Here is an 18,411-nt window from a genome sequence, read left to right as displayed (position 1 = left end):
CTTCCAAAGCTCTAAGCGACATCAGTAAGCGACCAAATACTCACAGTCACTTATGGAAAACTCAATCATCTAAGGAAATGTCACCTTTTAAGGTCGCCAGGAACATTTGGGAACAACTTTCTAAGCCACCAAAAGATGGAATTATAATCAAAGAAAATCTTGTGATGGATGAACACAGTTCTTTCTTTGGAAGCTCAGATGAGGAGACGCCTCACCAAAATATAATGTCAGTTATGGTGAATGGCCTGGATACAAGTGAAGAAAGAATGGCAGAGCTTGAAAAGAAGATCAACATGCTCATAAAGGACGTTGAAGAAAGTGACTATGAGATTACATCTCTCAAGAATCACATCGAGAGTCGTAATGCTGTCGAATCAAGTCACACACATACTATCAAGAATGTTGACAAAGGGAAGGCAATTATGCAAGAAAGTCAACCACAAAATTTGACCTCAATTGCATCATTGTCTATTCAGCAGTTACAAGAAATTATTGCAAATTCCACCAAAACTCAATATGGTGGACCTACTCAAACTTTCTCTTTGTATTCCAAGCCATATACGAAGAGGATCGACAATCTCAAAATATTGAAGGGATATCAGCCTCGCAAATTCCAACAGTTTGATGGAAAAGGCAACCCAAAACAACATGTTGCTCACTTCATGGAAACAAGTGAAACTGCTGGTACGCGAGGAGATTTATTGGTCAAATAGTTTGTCCGAAGCCTCAAAGGAAATGCCTTCGACTGGTACACTTATCTTGAACCCAAATCCATTGACAGTTGAGAACAGCTTGAGAAGGACTTTCTCAATTGCTTCTACAGTACTCGACATATCGTCAGCACGATGGAGCTTACAAACACAAGACAACGAAAGGAAGAGCCGTCATCGACTACATCAACCGATGGAGAGCTCTGAGTGTTAACTATAAGGATCGGCTCACTGAACTGTCTACAGTGGAGATATGCACCCAAGGAATGCTTTGGGAACTTCTCTATATTCTACAAGAAATAAATCCGCACACATTTGAAGAGTTGGCGACTCGTGCCTATGATATGGAACTAAGTATCGACAATAGGAGAGCAAAATATTTCTTGGTTTCAAAAATAAAGAGTGACGAGAATGAAATTGATGACACTAAAAAGATCACAAATAGTATCATAAACGAGTCTATGGTTGTTTTGCAACTCCTTTGAAATTTTTCTCTAAAAGAAAAGAAAGAAAAATTAAAAGAAAGAATGATGATGATGAAAAGCGACGCCCAACTCTTAAAGAAAGACAAGAAAAAGTTTATCCATTTCCTGACTCTGATGTTGCAGGCATGTTAAAGTAGCTGCAAGAGAACCAATTTATTTAGTTGTTAGAATGCAAACGACCGGAACAAGCAGGAAAAGTAAATGATCCTAACTACTGTAAGTACCATCGGGTAATTAGTTACCCTCTTGAAAAGTGTTTCGTGTTGAAGGAGTTGATTATAAAATTAGCTCGTGAAAAGAAGATTGAGCTGGATATTGATGAAGTCGCTCAGGCGAATCATGTTGCGATCGAAACGACTTCAAGTGTTCCACCACCAACTCATTTTTATGATCAAAGGAAAAGCTTAATTCAGGTTAGGAATTTCGAGCCTATAGTTGTCCAATTCCAACAAAGGATCGTGACGATAGACTCCCAAAACAAAGAAGAGCATGTTAAGGATGATGGCGATAGATGGATAGTTGTGACTCGTCAAAAACCAAATTTCATTCAAAAGGAGTAGTCATTCCATCGAAAGAATGCAAAATGAAGCATCTCCCATAAAAAGAAGGGAAAACGGAACAAGAAGATGTTGAAGCCTAAACCTACCAAAGGAAAAGACGAGGACTTCCTCCAACCTCGACGATCGATAACTTTGGTAGAATTCCTCCCAAGAAGCTTCCTTGATGATCATCCATAAGAAGTATTAGAAGTTACTGCATGTCATGCGGTAAGCAGAGTAGAAGTTGACAACAATTATGCATCTTCTGAAGAAGTCGACAATTCAAATGAAATTAAGCAAAGGATTTCTGTCTTTGATCGTATTAAGCCTTCAACTACTCGATCTTCAATCTTTTAAAGATTGAGTATGGCCACGAAAGAAGAAGAAAATCAATGTCCAGCGTCTACTTCCACTCGAACTTCAGCTTTAAAAAAGCTAAGTATATCTACACCGAAGAAAGATCAACCTTCAGCATCTACTTTTGATCGCCTAAAGATGAAAAACGTTCAACATCAAAGAGAGATAAAAACTTTGAAGGCAAAACCATTTCATGAAGAAAATAGTGACAATAAGATTCACAGTCGTGTCCCATCATGCATGAAGAGGAAGTTGTCTGTTGACATAAATACAGAAGTTCCTTGACCGTGAATCCAAGACTTATTATCTTCACCAATCCTATAAATGAAAGAGATAAACAAATCCTTGATGAAAATAAGAGCTACTAAATATATAAAGCTCCTTATCGTAAGAGCCTATACTGCATGGTGCTTCTACCCTACAAGAGTTTAAAAGGTGAATAGCAAAAAATAAAAAAGTTGGACTACGTTATGACTTGATCCTTATGTTATAAAAAGGGTACATAGGCAGCTTAAAGTTCACTTTCGATTGCACGAAAAAAAAATATTATTCTTCATTGTGATGATGTAAGCTCATAGTAAAGGATGCGTATACAATACAAAATAAAATTCAGGAGCAGTCACACCAGAATAAGAACATTTTCATTACCATTCAACAAAAATCTTGCATTTACAAGAATACAACGAAAAAAATAGGGAAAAAGGGGGCAAAGTCAAAGCTTCCCTTTAAGGTTCTTAAATTCTTCGCGTGCAGCCTCCAGACTCTTATGAACCATAGCTAGGGGCTCGGTGGCTTCTTTGGTAAAAATAGACATGTTTAATTATCTACCTTCTTAAGATAGCTAGCTTCGTCTTTCTTAAGAAACTTCATTGTTGCTTCTTCAAGTTCAAGTTCAAAGGCTTTACCTCCTCTCCAAAATGTCGACCAACAAACTCTACTCCTCTCCAATATGTTACATGTTAGGATCTTCATCTTCTCACATGTTTTGCAGTCGAGAGGATCATCATCTTCATCTTCATCTTCTCACATATCTTGCAGTCGAGAGGATCATCATCTTCATCTTCATCTTCTCACATGTTTTGCAGTCGAGAGGATCATCATCTTCATCCTCATCTTCGCACATGTTTTGCAGTTGAGAGGATCATCATCTTCATCTTCATCTTCTCACATGTTTTACAGTCGAGAGGATCATCATCTTCATCTTCATCTTCTCACATGTTTTACAGTCGAGAGGATCATCATTTTCATCTTCATCTTCTCACATGTTTTGCAGTCGAGAGGATCTTCATCTTCATTTAATCTTCTCATATTTGTTGCAGTCGAGAGGATCTTCATCTTCATTTCATCTTCTCACATGTGTTGCAGTCAAAAGGATCTTCATCTTCATTTCATCTTCTCACATGTGTTGCAGCCGAGAGGATCTTCATCTTCATCTTCTCACATGTTTTGCAGTCGAGAGGATCATCATCTTCATCTTCTCACATGTTTTGCAGTTGAGAGGATCATCATCTTCATCTGCATCTTCTCACATGTTCTGCAGTCGAGAGGATCATCATCTTCATCTTCATCTTCTCACATGTTTTGCAGTCGAGAGGATCATCATCTTCATCTTCATCTTCTCACATGTTTTGCAGTCGAGAGGATCATCATCTTCATCTTCATTTTCTCACATGTTTTACAGTCGAGAGGATCTTCATCTTCGTCTTCTCACATTTGTTGCAGTCCGCAATCGAGAGGATCTTCATCTTCGTCTTCTCACATGTGTTGCAGTCGCAGTCGAGAGGATCTTCATCTTCGTCTTCTCACATGTGTTGCAGTCACAGTCGAGAGGATCTTCATCTTCGTCTTCTCACATGTGTTGCAGTTGCAGTCGAGAGGATCTTCATCTTCGTCTTCTCACATGTGTTGCAGTCGCAGTCGAGAGGATCTTCATCTTCGTCTTCTCACATGTGTTGCAGTCGCAGTCGAGAGGATCTTCATCTTCGTCTTCTCACATGTGTTGCAGTCGCAGTCGAGAGGATCTTCATCTTCGTCTTCTCACATGTGTTGTAGTCGCAGTCGAGGGGATCTTCATGCAGAACAGCCGAGAGACGATCGTCTCTGATGCGGAACAGCCGAGAGACGATCGTCTCTGATGCGGAACAGCCGAGAGACGATCGTCTCTGATGCGGAACAGCCGAGAGACGATCGTCTCTGATGCGGAACAGCCGAGAGACGATCGTCTCTGATGCGAACAGCGAGAGACGATCGTCGCCTCTGATGCGGAATAGCCGAGAGACGATCGCCGCCTTCGATGCGGAACAGCCGAGAGACGATTGCCGCCTCCGATGCGGAATAGCCGAGAGACGATCGTCGCCTCTGATGCGGAACAGTCGAGAGACGATCGTTGCCTTCAATTCAAAACAACCTAGAGACGATCATCATCTTTTATGTGGAGCAACCAATAGAATCACCATCTTCATCCTTAATGTGGTTGAAGTCGATAAGATCATCCTATTCCATGTGCTCCATCATCAAGTTCAAAATAATGATAAAGTCGAGCACACTTTCATCTTCAATCAAGGTCGTTCTTCAACTTCAAGTTTGTCCAACCTCATGTTTGCTTAACACCCTTAGTAACTCCTATGGAAAAAAAAAGATAAAGTTAGTAGGAAGAAAAAAAATTGGTAAAAGAACGAAAAAAAAGTTAAAAAAAATGAAATAAAAATAAATATATAACGTGGGGAGGAAAACAAAAAAGAAAAAAGAGGGAAAAGACAAGAAACTAACAAAATAATTCTTTTTATAATATTTGAAAAAAGAAAAAAAAAACAAAAGAAAAAAAAGAAAAAGAAAAAATAAAAAGTAATTTTTTTTTCTTCTTATTCGTCAATTAAGCGCCCCGCCCCATCCCCACACATCTATATCTATATATATATAATTTTGTTTTCCTTTTTTTCTCTCCCCCACTGCCGCTTCCAAAAAAAGAATGGTGTTTTCTTCCTCTCTCTCACACACTTTATCCAAACAACCCAGAAGACAAGTAGCATAGCAAAGGCATTTTTCGGTGATTTGGTCTTCCTTTGTTCGGTTCCTCCCACCGAATCAAATGCCGCAAGAATAAAAAGACCCAAAAAATAATCCCAAAATAAAAAATCGCAACGGAGATGTAGAAGATCGCCGCCTGCGCCGCCCTCTTTGCTGCCGCATCCGTCAGCGCCTTCGTAGCAGAAGATGAGCCGTTGGCTCCAGCACCTGGACCAAGCAGCAGCGCTGCCATTGGTCTCTCGGCATTTGGCATTTTCGTCGGTGCTTCGTTGCTCTCGTGATTGTTGTGGGATACTGAAGGAGAGAATGGTGAGAGATGATCTGGGTAATTTGCTTGGTGCTAAAAAAAAAAAGAAGAAGAAGAAGGTTAAAATTTATATAAAAAAAAAAATAGTAATAAATTTCTGGAGCTAAAATAGGCAAAATTTTAAGTCTCTTCATCAATCAAAGGCATGGAAAGAATGGATGAATTCATGATGGAATGATTCCAATTTATAGAAGAGAAAAAATATCTGAACCTTTGGAGTAAATACTTGACATATCTCAACAAAATTTTACCAGAAATACAATTCCAGCAGGCATTGTTGAAGGTTAGAGATATTTCTTTTTTATCTTTCCTCTGTTTACTAAGCCAAAAGAAAAAAACAAAATATATTCAAATTAGTCTAGAAATAAAGCTAAAATTGGAGGATGTTTTCATGTCAGCTCAAAGCAAGGTGGGGGGGGGCATAGCAAGGTGGGGGCATGTATATGGTAGTCTAGATCTTTCAAGGATTTGGATGGAATTTTATTAAAGACCGAACTCTTCTTTTATGAAAAAAAAATGGAATCATATTCTAAATTAAGACAATTCAATTTACCTCAATATAAAATGAACTCCAACGTGATTTAAATGTTAGTCTCAAATCAAATTATGACCACCACCCCCAAGTTTTATCAAATCAAAATTGAAGGTAAGAGAAATTTATTTCGAGAGATCAAAATTCTACTCTAAATTAAAGTGGACGTAAAGACAATAAAAAAAATCAAAATTACAGTTCAAGTTTGCATGAAAAATTGAATATAATCTAACTAAAAAAGAGTTAGAATTTGGGATGCTACTAAAAATTTGAGTATAATTAAAGTGAAGCATAAATTCTACTTTAGTTTGAATCTTTTGTTTACTTGGAGTTAAAATTTATCAAGTAAAACAAAATTTCAAACAAAAAAAATATTTGGCTATATTCTAGTCAAAATAGGGAATCAAATAATATAAATTATTTTTCAAGATTCACCTACTCATACACGAATTTCGAAAAGGAACATTTGTTCAACAAGAAATTTTGACCAATTAAATCATGCTACAAATAATGTGATGATTATAATTTGATTGGATTTGGATAATTAAGCTGCACACCCAACGTAGTTAGGCCCTAAATATAAAAATTGACCAAAGAAATAATGGACCCGAGCCGAGTTCTCCAAGCAAATGGACCCAAGCCGCTAGGTAAATGGGCCCAAGTTTAAGCGTAATATATAAATGGGCTCAAACTCAAGCCCAACAAGCAAATGGACTCAGACACACCTAAAACCCATGAAATTTCTCTATAAATGGAGATCTTTGCCATTTATTTTGAGATCTTTGGTGGAAAGAGGAACAAATTTTGAAAAGTTGAAGATTCAAGCTTCAAAAAGCTCTCAAGTTGTACAAGTTCTTATCAGCATCGTGATCACCATCTTCTAAAAGATTAAAGATCTGAAAGATAAAATTTTTTTTGAATTCCAAAAGATTGAAGTTCATATAGACTTAAACTATTACTTTCTGAAAATTGAAGATCAATTAGTTTGTATTTAAGAGAAAAAATCAAATATTAGAGGTTGTATCCACAATACATTAATCAATACAAAGTTCAATTTCACGAATTACATTTCTTAAATGTTGCGTGAACAATGTTGTTATTTCTTTCCTGCACTAAATTTTTTTTTTTGAATTGTAGATGACTTTTTTTATATATATTTGTTTTGAAATTTTCTATGTTTAGCTGCATAGGCAAATACGAAGTATTCAAATACGGAATACAGCAAATAATCCTAAAAAAGAAGTGGAAGAAACACAATAATTGAAAAGACGATTTAATTACACTTTTTCCTTTATGAAAATCTTCCAAAATCAAATTTGGCATATACTATATTTGATTCAGTGGCAAAATTCTAGAAAATAATAAATCAAATCTCTTCAATGTAGGAGTTATGAAATAAAAACAATTCTTTTAGAATCAAATCATGTCGCAAACTTAAATAAATCAATCAACCACAACTTTCTGACTTACCATACCCAAATTAATGTCAAACTGAGTTTAAGGAATAAAATAGTCTCTGACAAGATTAACTTTCCATCCTACTGTTCTGTTGGAGTAACATACAAAGTAATTAATATTATGAATTTTCAAAACGAAAAAGAGATTCAAATTTTGACATTCATAAAATATAAGATGTTTAGAGGATTTTTCACGTATAAATCTTTTACATAAATTGTCTAACTTTCAAATCAACCTATTACCAAACCAAGTAGGCATGAAAGCTCAATTACTTAACATACAAGTTAAGATTCCAGCTAAACAAATATAGGAGATTATCAACAACGTAAACATGTCTCGAGAAATATATTTATGAGACCAATCAAATCTAGTAGTTCATCAAAAGACATTGTCGAGCTTTTTGAAGAAATCACTAGTAATCTCGAACAAATTACACCATTAGCTTTTCAAAAAAATTCCAAATGAACAATTTTAAAAAGAAAATTTTCAATTTTTAAAACGACTCTTTTTAACTACAATTTTTAGTGAATAACGATTAGTAACAAGTCATAGCTATGATAATTTGTATACCATTAATTAATGACAATTGACTAATAATTTTATTGATTAATACTTCATAATTATATATATTCATATCATTTTACAAACACGTGCAATTAATTAATATTATTATTTGTTGTTAAATTAATTTTATTTTATAAATGAAGTATAAATTCCCATATATTCTTGCACAATCAAACAACATTCTCTTGCACAATCAAACAAAAATCCTTAATTTCTAGCGATCTTATTCTCATCTCAATTCTCTTTGTTCTTTTAGCTTTGAGTTGGGACAGTGGGCTTTTTTAAATGGGTTGCTTAACTTTGGTTGGGGAAGATTAGATGAGCTGAATTTCTATTTATTAAAAAAATTTATGGCATGTCCCTTTCACACAAAGGACAAATTTATATCTTATTAAAATTTTGAAAAATAAAAATAAAATAAAACATATATATTAAATTGTGTATCACACATCTAGTAATTACCTGGACGTATCTGGACGTATCAGTATCTGTTACTGATAAATTTATTAAAAGAGTAAGAAGGGTGGATGTGTTACAAATTTGATATCAATTCTCTGGCTCACATGAAGTATATGAGCTTCATGGCATATTTCACACTCAAAATATATTACTATCAACATTATTCTGCTGATCAAGTATTTTATATATCTCCAACACACTTGTGTCCAACAAGTGTCAAACACAAACGCATCCATACTTCTTAATCAAACACCAACAAAAACAATTAAACTAGATTGAAATAATAGAATTTCGTTCTTATTCAAGTCAAGGAACAATCAAAATACCTATTTTCAAAAAGGAAAAATCAGACTGGACATGAAGCTTCCTTTTCATAAAAAAAACATATTCTTGACAGCAAAACATCATACAAAGGAATGTGGATAAACAACAATAAGATCAACTCAAATGAGTTTTGACTTATATAGAATGTGGAGTCCAGATGTAGCTCAACTAATAATAAACAAGTATTATCAAGCAACGATGAACACCTTCAAGAGATTTGATCAAATCTCCCGATTAATTTACCAGACAAGTTATGGACCCTATCAAATGAACAAGATAGATTCCTTATTAAGTCTGGAAAAATTCTTCAACATACGGTGTACGAATAAATTTATGAATATTGCATTCAAAAGTGATACCAGTCATGGTTACATCTCCATCATATAATAATTGTACCTTATTGGCACATGTCTCAAATATCCAATGGAATCTATGGAACCTTGTTTATTAGCACGACCCCATCTATCCAGTGCAATATTAATCACGAATTAGCTGCACTTCTGCAACCTTCTGTTGAAAAGTGCAGCCTTCTAGTCAAAATAGACATAACTCAACAACACATCCATAATGAATACATCAAGCAAAGAAATGCGAGAATATACCCATACAGTGAATTCAACTGAGTTGGATTCTATAGAATGTGGAGTTCGGATGTAGTTCGGATAACAATAATAAATACTATCGAGCAACGATGAACACCTTGGGGAAATTATTGATCTAATCCACCAAATTCTTTTTCCAGACATATAACGGTCCCTACCAAATAAACAAGATAGATTCCTCACTGAGCCTGGTAAAATTCTTTCTTTAAAAAATACCCACAACTAATATCATCCGTATCTAGGGCCTTACAATAACACAGTGTTTCTTTAGCACAAAGCACAAGGTGCAATGCCTACAGGCTTGCACCACCACACAAGTTTTAACATCAACATTTAATATCATTACTACAATAGGTTAAGTATATTCCCCTACAATACTAACCATTTCTTTTGAAGGAAAACAAATATAAATAAATATATATGTCTGAGTGTATATATATGGATCAATGTATAGCACATCTTTATTGTATATTTATATAAAAAAGTACACTCGCATTTTTTTTCCTCAATAAAATTGTATGAAAATATATATCAAGCCCTCCAACCTAACGTTTTTAAGTCATATTTTCAGCTAAATAGATTAATATCATAATATTTCCAAACTAATATAAGCAAATTAGATGGGTTTGATGCTATATGTAATATGAACCTTTTGGTTCAGTTCGGTTCTGATCATTAAATTTCCTTATAATTTTAAACTGGGTTCAGTTTGATCTTAATAACATCCCTACATATATAGTTAACGAAAAACAAATTAAGTACCTTGGCTGGTAATGAGAGGTCTACCGCCGATTTGTTTGTTGAAGCAAAAACAGGATTCCGTCGATGCTTCGCGGAACTAAAGTTGTTGTATACATAAACACGTGTGGAAAATGTCAAAGACTGGCATCCACTTGTCCACATTCTGAAACGGCAGAATTGTCCTTCAAGACTTCTTAGAAGAAAAAACCTCAGGATCCAATCTGTAAATGTATCCACAAAGAATTTCAAAACTAAGAATATGAACAAAGATAGATCCAAACCGAAATAATCACGAGCAAATAACAGTAATAATAAATAATGAAAAGCAGAGTGTTAAGTTAATGGAGAAAAAAAAATCATACTCACTAATAAGAACACAGAGGAGGATTATTGAGAAGAAGTAAAGAGAAATGAAGGGATAAACGCAGCTGCAACGATTTTTGGGACATTTGAAGAGGATGAAACACTAAAAAAAATAAACCCTAGAATAGCGTGGGCTTGGAATATAGTTAATTGGGATTGGCTTTCTTGGGATCAAAAGTCAAGCCCATGGGTTTAGAAACCCTAAATCCATGGGGGTAAAACGTAAAAGGATGGGCTAAACCAAATTGATACTCTCTCTCTCTCTCTCTCTCTCTCTCTCTGCACACAGTCCCATGATGGCGATGAACAAAATCGGATGATTCTCTTTCAGAAGCTATCCCCCTCCGACGCCGGCTGAATTTTACTACGATGAAGGAAAAATGAACGAACTCATCAATTAGGAGGACCATGATTGTAGTTGGAAGGCGTTTTGGGTAGTCAGAGGCGGTGGGAGCTCGTTAAAAGATCATAATTAGTGACGAGAGAGGACGTGCGATGTCGGTTTTATCTGTTGAGGACGTGGGCTTGAGGCAGTGGCGGTGATCGGAGGCCGGTAACATGGAATCAGGCTTGGGAGACTTGGCCTTAGAGAACAATGAAATGGAAGTTTGATTATACAAAAGTTCTTTGAAGACCTCTTGCTTCAGCTTCCACTCAAATCAAGCTTAAAGAAAGAAAGCCTAGCGTAGTGCTTTCGACCTGCTTACGACGAATGAAGATAATGGTGCAGAATGGTGGAGAATGGCGAAGAAATGGGAGGAGAAGGGGGAAAGAGAGGAAAGAAGAAAAATAAAATGAAAACGACAAGTGAGACTACAGAAAGGTTTAAACTAACGATTTCGGAAATTTCTCAATAAATCATAAATTATAAAAATAAAAAAATGATATCTTTTAAAAAATTATAGCAAACCCGAAAAAAAAAGAAATATTTCGATAATTCCGAAAACGGAACGACCATGCCCAGTCAACAAGGCCTCCATAGTATATTGGTACACGATTTAATTTATTTTTTCAATTTGTTCGTTTAATTTTGTTACACATCTTTTAATTTGGTTACGTTTAAATTTAGTCCAAATCTAAACGATTTTTTTTTTCAAAATTTGGTACTTTAGATTTTGTTCAAAATTTGGTCGTTTGGTTACATTTAAATTTGGTTACACACGTGACCCAAATTTAAATGATTTTTTTTTTCAAATTTTGGTACACAATCGTCTAGACCTGGCTCAAAATTTGTTACACAATCGTTTAGATTTGCTAAACGATTTTTTTTAATTATTTTGTACACGATCGTTTAGATTTGGCTACTTCAATCTAAATGATTTTTTTCAAGATTCTTTATACACGATCTTTTAGATTTTGCTATTTTTTGTACATGCACGGTCATTTAGATTTGGTTACTCAAATTTAAACGATTTTTTTTTAAGAGGAAAAGAAGATTCTTTATAAACAATCTTTTAGATTTTGCTATTTTTTGTATACGGTCGTTTAGATTTGGTTACCCAAATTTAAACGACGCAAAACATTAAGAGGAAAAAAAGAAGGACGATGGAAAGAAATCGCAGCGGAAAATAAAGGAGGAAGACGATGAAAGAAATTGCAGAGGAGAAAAAAGATGGAAAGGCAAATTCAGAATATTTAAAAAATGGCTAACTTTATGGGCTTTGTTCCATAAATAGTTCGGTGTTTTGTTACATTTATGAAAATTTCCCTAAATATATATATATATACATATTTTTAAACAAATAATAACTATTATTTATAATGTATGAACATTAACAATAACTTAGAAATTTCTACTTTTAAAAAAGGGATCTTTTAAAAAATATAACAAAACAGCAAAATATTTACACTATAGAACAATTCTAAAAACGGAAAAAGCCTACAGGCCCACCATGGAAAATACCAAAAATGGCTCATTAACAATGTTTGTAATATATTTGGTAACGCGCGTAATATATTTGGTACACGATCGTTTAGATTTGGCCATTGTTTGTACACGATCGTTTAGATTTGTTTTTTTAATTCTATCGTTTAATTTGGTTGCACAATCATTTAATTAATTGGGTTACACGATCGTTTAGATTTGGTTACACGATTGTTTAAATTTGAACGATTTTTTTTTCAAAATCGTTTAGATTTGGTTAAACCATTGTTTAGATTTGGCTACCCAAAATGTAAACAATTTTTTTCACGGTTGTTTAAAATTGGGATAGCTAATTTTTTTATTCAAAATTTAGTACACGATCGTTTAGATTTGGCTAAACGATTTTTTTTAAAGATTCTTTATAGACGATCTTTTAGGTTTGGTTACCCTAATCTAAATGGCTAAATGATTTTTTCAAAATTCTTTATAGACGATCTTTTAGATTTGGTTACCCTAATCTAAACAACGTAAAAAAAGAAAAGAAGAAAGATGATGCACGCAACAAACAAAAAAAAACAAAAAAAAAAAGAAAAGAAAGACATGCAAGTAGCGAAAAAAAGAGAAAAACAATGAAAGACGATAAAAAAATCAGATTTGGTTATCTAAATCTAAGCGAGGTAAAAAAGGAAGAGAAAAAGAAAGAAAGATGGAAAGAAATCGTAGCTAAAAAAACAAGTAAGGGAAGAAGATGATAAAAAATTGCAAAGAGGAAAAGAAAGATGGAAAGACAAATCTAGAATATTTAAAAAATGACTAACTTTATGGGATTTGTTACACGGGCCGTAAAAATTTTAGTAGTTTGTGATATTTATGAAAGTTTTTCTATAAATAAATTAATTAAAGAAACTAAGGAAACATTTCTCTGAAACAAACCACTAATACATTCCACTTTCTCCAAACTTTTTGGGATTTTAGCTAATGTGTGTGACTTGCAAAGCCCACTATTAGCCACTATTTGTAGGCAATTTGGCAAGTTGAGGTGGAAAACATGGCCACTAACGGTTAGCATCTTCAAAACACATAGTATAGGAGTTGGATAAGAGGGAGAGTGACTCTAGGCTATATGGACACTTGGCTAAATGCCCATATATGAAATATGCCTTGTTAAAACCTTACTAAACAAAAACTCATTGGGAAAAACTCTTAGCGAAGGAAAAAGAGTACATATTTCATATACACTTACAAAAATACAATTTACTCCCCCCTTATGGACACATCACTTAAGATCTCTGAATCACTACATCCCAATATTATGCACCAATCTTCAAAGATTGCGGTAGATAATGATTTTGTAAATAAGCATGTCAGGTTATCCACTGAACAAATTTGTTGTATTGTGATGTAGTCATTTTCTTCAAGATCATGAGTGTAGAAAAACTTTGGTGAAATATGGTTTGTTCTATCACCTTTAATATAACCTCATTTGATTTAAGTTATACATGTCATGTTCTCTTCGTATAGTATCGTTGGAAGAATTTTGCTAGAAGACAAGCCAAATGTTCAAAAAATGTGTTGAATCATTGATCTTAGGCATACACATTTCCGACTTGCCTCGTGCAACAAGAATCTCAGCATGATTTGAGAAAGTCACTATATTGTACGTTTCACTAATCGCCATGATATAGCAATTCCTCCACATGTGAATAGATAACCTGCTTGAGATCTAACTTTGTGTGGATAAGATAAATATCCATAATCTATAAAACCAACTAAGTTAAAATTTGATTTATTTGATTAAAATAAACTCATATCAATTGTTCCTCAAAGATAATGGGATATATGTTTAACTTCATTCCAATGTCTTTTTGTTGGAGAAGAACAGTATCTAGCTATTGCACATGCAATATCTGGTCTTATATTGCAAGATACATGGGTGCACCAAGACATAGTACTTTGACCTAGAAGTTCTTCATTTCTCATTTCGAGGTCAAAAATATATCTTTCTTCACATATAGTTAACGAAGTTGCATTTGAATGTTTAATGGATATGCTTTATCCATATACAATCTTTTTTTTAAAAAAAATATAGATAAGTTGATTGATGAACAAACATATCATCATCTAAATGCTTAATTTGCGACCTAAGGTAAAATTTTATCTTTTCGAGTTCTTTCATCTCGAATTCTTTCTAAAGATATTCTATTGTCTTTGAATGCTCTTCAGGAGTTCCAATTATACAGTTATAATAACAAATTATTACTGTGATTTCTTTATAAAAAAATATTGACATATTTGATTATTTTGATATCCTTCTTTCAACAAATATCCTATCAAGCGATTATACCACATTTGTTCTAATTGTTTCAATCCAAATGCCAAATAACAAATATATTTAAATTCATGAACTTCAGGTTCATTGTTGCATATGTCTCAATTACTCGTATATAAGTATAATATAATCTAAAAGATAAATTCTAGGTAACTCTTCTAATATACGTTTTTCGTTTGAGACAATAGAAATAATATACAGATACTCCATCTTATTCTTTCTATCGATCTCTATATGATAACCATTGCAATGCATACCTTTAAAACTCAATGAATTTCTCTTTTATTAACTAGAAAATAATGCATTGTCAATGGTAAACTTTGTTCATGTAGGAAAAATAACATTTGCTCTTTCGAAGCCTTCAATGAGGTTTGTAGAACCTGATATTGTATTTACTATTTCATTCAACATTGTCAATTTGGAAAAATATTTTTAGTTGTAAGTATTGTGTGTGGTTGCACTATTTGCCAGACATAGATATTCTTTACTCATTTTTTAATCACTCAATGTATGAAAATAGTGCATGTTTCTTCATTAAAAGGAAATAAGTACAATAAGTACAACAACACTGTACAAGGTTAAATATTAACAAAAACAAAACATGAAAATATATAACAAAATAACAACATTAGTCTAGATATTTTCAAAGTCAAAAGAAATACTTGTTCTATTAACTGTGATGATCTTCTCTTTAGAAGTTTCAAAGAAAACTGTCACATCCAAGTTAGACAGGTTGAATGGATCAAATATATCATTATCTTGATAGGCATAGTTGACTTCTACATTTTTCTTTTTTTCTTTTCTAGGGAGGCTTGATATCAACCAAATATTTGATGTACGATAAACACGTGACCAATGTCCAGTTATACCACATCTATAGCATATTTCTTCATCACCTCTTGAATTCTTATTTGGTGGTACTTTCCCTTTATGATGATCATTCCGTTTAGTTTTTGAAATTTGGATTATTAGAATGACCACCACGAAAATCATAATTATTTCTTCCTCTACCACGGTCTCTACCTCGACCACGACCACAACCATGACCTTGTCCAGGATTAAAATTCACGCATTCACTTTAGGGAATGGTTTTGTTCTAGTTGATCAGATTCAGAATTCGTGGTTTTTTTTTATCAATATCTCATTTCAAATAAGACATGAGATGAGGTCATAATATTTTTTAAAAGCTTTCTCTCAATATCCTTGCTGCAAGAGCATATTTGAGATATGAAAAGTAGAAAATTGTGAGACCTAAGCCTTTCAAAGAAAGTGAATCCTGGAGCATGCAATCTTGAGTAATCTCGGGTAAGAAGGAAAGTAGAAAATAAATCCCGATGCATCTCAGCATTGTGGTAAACCGAGATTGAAAGACAGAAAAGGCAAAGGGAAATCTCGAGCCATCTCAAGATTTTGGCAGCCCAAGATGAAAAATAGAAAGGTTCTAAGGATGGGTCTCGTGCCATATCTCGGGGTATTACTCGATCGAGACTAGAAGCAAAAAGGAAATTATTAAGGAATCTCAGGCAATCATATGGAATCCCAGACAAGATTGAAGGTAGACGTAAAATCCTAAGGCAATCTCAGTGATTGTTGGATCGAGATTTGAAGAAAATAGAGAATTGTAGAGAGTTCTCAGGCAATCTTGGACATAAGTCCAGTTGAGATTGAAGGTAAAAGTTAAAATTTTAAATATCTCGATGGATCTCGGACTGTGTTTGGACTAAGAAACCATGTGTCTTAAGCAGATTACATACATTTTGCGGCTAAGTAGGAGCTAGTGAATTTTTGGGAACTTAAGGATGACTAAGCTATTCTGGAAATTAAAATAAAAAAGGGAGGAAGAATGGGGAAGAAAGCAAAATCATTATAGTCATTCGAAGCTTGGTAAGAAGAAGCATTTGGGTTTAAAGACATTTTGAGCTAAGGGAAACTTAAATCTTTGAGTGATTTTTCTAAAATTAAATTGTTTTAAAGCTTTACTTCTAAAGTTCATGTGGATTATCATGTTGTTTACACATAAATGTTTTGATGATCTTCTAAAGAAAGCTCATAAAGTTTTATGTTTGATGATTGTATGTTATGTTTGTGAGTAAACCATTAGTCTTATTCCTATCAACGAGTTAACTGTTATGTGCACATAATGAGTAAGGACAACACCATGTAGAAAAGGCTTGAATGGCAAAGTGAAGCTGACCAATGCATAAAAGATGTGTATTGTACTTAGAGGCCTAAACAACTGGAAATGAACCAAGTTAGTCTCTAAGGGATACTGTTGATGAAAAGGCCATCATAGTAATCTATGCAAGGGAATCATTCATGTTCCTAGTGAAATGTATAATGAAAGGCTAATGTGTGTTTAATGATTTACTGAAATGAGACGTTGAAGCCTCTTTTATGAAAATGATTTACGTATTGTAGTCCCCAAAAGGTTTTCAAAACAATCACTCACTAAGTATTTGACTCATGTTTTAAGTTTTTCCTTTCCAGGTGATAAAAAGTTAAGGGCGAGTAAGGAAAGGTGAGACAGGTTGCTGTGCAAGGAAGCTAAGTAAGACGTTTAAGTTTAATTTTTATAATTTTGTTTTAAGATTGTATGTAAAGTGAAATTTGTAGAACTCTTGATTTAAAGATAATAAGAGAAGTTGTTTGATTTTATTTCCGTTGTGTAGTGATTTCTAAAAGTTAAGTTAAGATATGTTAAGCGTTTTGGAGCAGGCCGTGACAAAAAATGTCTTTTCCAACATGTCAGCACCAGTAATGTTTTCTTCACATAATAACAATTTTCAACTAATTCTGAATAATTCAAAATTGTTATCACTCTAATTTACAATCTTATAACCTCAAACGTATCCAATTATAACGAGATTAGGGAAGATGAACTAATTTTAAATGACCATAACTTTCTTTCAGTTTATTTCACAACATATGAGGATCTTTTATTGTTAAATATTTTTAGTTCAAATCCTTATGAATGTGATGACGAAGAAAAATCATGGCTTTTGCTTTTTCTTGATTGGTTGTTGCATTTCCTTCTTTAATTGTATATCTTAGATTCATGGTGTTGAGATGCATCTCGGCATCAAGAACCCATGGTGCGTATTGTATGCCTTAGTTTCTTGTTTTGTGTAATATTATAGTATTTTAACTTTTATGATGTACACCTCACTCGCTTTAGGACAAGTAGGAGATTGTGTTGGGGTTGATGCCCTAAATCTTGTGTGGCTTTGTAGTCTGTAATTGTATTATTCAAGCATTTTATTTATCTAATAAAATAAAGTATTTTATTTTATTTGACATTTAGTTGCATTAACCCACAAAACCAATAAACTAAAATTCAAGGTTATCTTTTGTAACCTAAACATGTATGTGGAGTCAAACAAGTGGATCATGTTTAAGTGATAACCTAAATGGTCTGTAATAGATGAATAAGGTTGGATACCTTATTCAGATGACACTACAGATACAACCTGCTTCGTAGTTGTTATAATTGTTCTAAAGTGCTACAAATGATTTGATCCTAATCATTCATGTCGAGACATTAAAACGGGGGTATTCTATATAAATGGGCTATTTGAGGGAGGGTTTATAGGGGATTAGGTTGGGCTTTCCCCTCGTTTGGACCGCGGGTTAGCATAAGAGGGGAATTAAGGTTATCGTAATCTCTCTTATCCCTTCTTAATCCCTTTAATAACCCCCCTTAACCCCATTCCTTAGTCAGCTTTAATACGTCTCTAATCCCTCCTTAATCAG

The 18,411-nt window shown here is 33.8% G+C and overlaps 1 long non-coding RNA gene across 2 annotated transcripts; it reads right to left on the bottom strand.

Moving 5' to 3' along the window:
- Positions 1-9,082: 9,082 nt before the first annotated feature.
- Positions 9,083-11,273, bottom strand: LOC103491898 (uncharacterized). Of its 2 annotated transcripts, none has more exons than XR_538154.3 (3): positions 10,468-11,273; positions 10,127-10,326; positions 9,083-9,518 (listed from the first exon to the last, which is right to left on the bottom strand). It is a non-coding gene; the product is annotated as an uncharacterized LOC103491898 (long non-coding RNA). The 2 variants fall into 2 exon arrangements; XR_538153.3 differs by having other exon boundaries at positions 10,472-11,271.
- Positions 11,274-18,411: the final 7,138 nt, after the last annotated feature.

Source organism: Cucumis melo, chromosome 10 (genome assembly GCF_025177605.1).
Source record: "Cucumis melo cultivar AY chromosome 10, USDA_Cmelo_AY_1.0, whole genome shotgun sequence".
NCBI lineage: Eukaryota > Viridiplantae > Streptophyta > Magnoliopsida > Cucurbitales > Cucurbitaceae > Cucumis > Cucumis melo.
This window is presented reverse-complemented; position numbering and strand designations above follow the sequence as displayed.